Raw genomic sequence first — 2,637 nt, 5'->3', positions numbered from 1 at the left:
ATAGCAGTTGTCATGAGTAAATAAGTGCATACGTATGTAATCTTCAGAACCAAAAAGTGGTAGATGTTCGTGAGTTTTTACATGCGTCCGGTCACAAAAGTTCTAGTTCGGCAGTCTATGCAAATTGTGCCCTCTTAGACTGGCTATTCGTGCCTCCTCCCTTATCACTCTATCACCGGCTCCTCCACACCTTTTGCCTCTGCCATCTATATGATGCCAAGTGCTTCAACATCTTTGCATGGACGGCTTGCACGATCTTCCCTCCATAGGGATCCAAATCGTCCATCTTCATGGTCAACATTTTGGTTTCCTCCAAAGCAGCCGCAAGCTCAACCTCCTCTCCTCGAGCTTGGTCTTCTTCTCTTCTAGGTTGATCTTCTTCTCCATTGCTGCCATGAAGATGTCAAACCTCTCCGTCTTCTTTTCCTCCTTGACGTCATGATGCTACATGCCTCCTCCTTATTTTCCACGATGCCCTTGAACTTATCCATCATCTTGGTCGCCGCCCCTTCTCACTTCCCCTTCCCCCACTCCGTACCCCCACTTCCTCTCTCGGATCACCCTTTTGACCTTCTTGGTCGGATCTCCTTTTGTTGGGTCAGTTTGGATTACAATCTCCATATTTATCGCCAATGCCGTCGGTCTTGATGGTATGAGAAATGGATAGGAGCCACTTAGGTTGCCCATTCAACTTCAACCAACAATGCATGAGGATGAAGTTATTCTTCTCCACCTTCAAATACAATGTGACCGCACAGGAGGGCTAGCAAAAGAGACATGGTCAACACATATAGCATATCCTGACAAATGACCAACACATATAACAAGTTACTTGCTCAAAGATTAGCGTACAACTTGGCCACTGGTTTATGAGTGTATTGAGATGGGCACAATACTTGCTCACGAGCTCTTGGATAATGTATCATCAATGTGTGAGTGACTTTGGCGTACGATATCGGATCGCTTCCGAGCGGTAGAAATTGAAGTTCTTGTGCTCATGGAGCCAAGTTTGAACATAAAAGGTCGAGCTCGAGCCACCTTGCTCCGTGCCTTGAAAATGGTTGACGGTAGTGGCTAGGCGCATCACACAATAATATGTACTCCCTCAAATTGAAACCTGCCCGCCTATCCTTCTTCTTTGGGTCGTCACCGGCTGACCAATCGTCTGGATCATGGCCCGTTTGATTGGCGTATGAGTCTGGCTACTGGGTGTATGTTTTCGGTTGCTTGATATATGCACCTAGATGCTCATTGTACGCGCCCGACTGCTTGTTGTACAATCATCCACTTGTCCATCTTCGAAGCCACATCAGTCATGGATCATGTCCAACATCTCCCCATTATCCGTCGACGTCGCGCCCGACTGAGACATACTGGCGAATATCCAAGTGAATCATCGACTGAAAAGGCAATAAATGAGAAGTTGATTCCCGTACTGGAGCATTTAGTTGGTTTAAAGCGAGTTCACAGAGAGCAGGCACCCAATTGATCGATGTCCGACATCTCTGACTAGACAAGCTGCAACAATGGCGACTCAGCGAAATGGAGGGATGTAGATGGCTCATGGCACGGATGTGCTGGAAGTGTCCGCGGACGGGTGCTGATGACCCAACTACGTGGTGGCGTAGTAGTATCGGCTTCATCTCTGCTGCCCAGGATGGAGACTGCATCGACGGTGGCGGCGGTGCACTTAGTCCTCGCCCGCCAAAGCCACTATCTCCTTGCACCTTTCGATCGGGCGGCGCATTTTGTGGGTTGCCGGGTTGATCTTCTGGGCGGACAATAGCTTTGGATCCTCCTTCTCCAACTCCGGCAATGGTACAAACAAATTCATGTGGCGGTCAATGGCGATAAGGGCAGGAACATGGGTGGAGGGCGGTGACAATCGGCCGGAGGGGGTGGGAATGCACGGACTTTGTCTCACGGGGGATCCAAGTGGGGTTTATTTTTGGAGGAAGGAGGGGGGTGTCGGAGTTCTACGTAGCAGAGGTCCTTACTCCCGCAAACCTCCTCAATGTCTGCATGAACTTGAACACGCGGGACGTATTCGTCTAAAAAAACACGCGGGACGTATTCGTCTAAAAAACACGCGGGACGTATGCCACATCACATTGGATGGCGTAGGAGATCCACTAAGAACATCTCTAGCAGGTCTCGTAAAATCTCATACTGCAAAATCGTTTCGGATATACTGTAACAGTATGATGTGTGTTCTGCAGAACAAATCCTGTAAAAATCGTTTCAGGTCAGATGTAGAAGCCCACTTATCACTAGTTCAATTGACAACAGGGTCCCAAATATTAGCATAAAGCCCCCTAAAAGCAAAATGTAGGTTACAATTGGGTCCTGACCACCGCCATGGCAACAGTGCCGAGAGGCTCCTTGGCAGCCCACGTCGAGTGCGAGGGGCGCAATGGCATCGACATCGGCCGCCGCCATGGCCATGGTGGCGAGCGGCTCGTGGCCAGCCGACGGGGTGCGTCGACGAGCGCGAGGTGCCGATGACCTCAGGATGCACATTGGCCGCCTCGTGCAATGGCCCTCCATGGTGTATGACGATGCCATCCACTTTGGGCGCGCTGCCGTGTTCGCCGGCCACCGGGCCACGGCGAGGCGCCACATCTCGGCTTGATCCTG

Source organism: Triticum aestivum, chromosome 7A, assembly GCF_018294505.1.
Source record: "Triticum aestivum cultivar Chinese Spring chromosome 7A, IWGSC CS RefSeq v2.1, whole genome shotgun sequence".
NCBI classification, from domain to species: Eukaryota; Viridiplantae; Streptophyta; class Magnoliopsida; order Poales; family Poaceae; genus Triticum; species Triticum aestivum.
The sequence above is the reverse complement of the archived record's forward strand: the minus strand, read 5'-3'. Positions refer to the sequence as shown.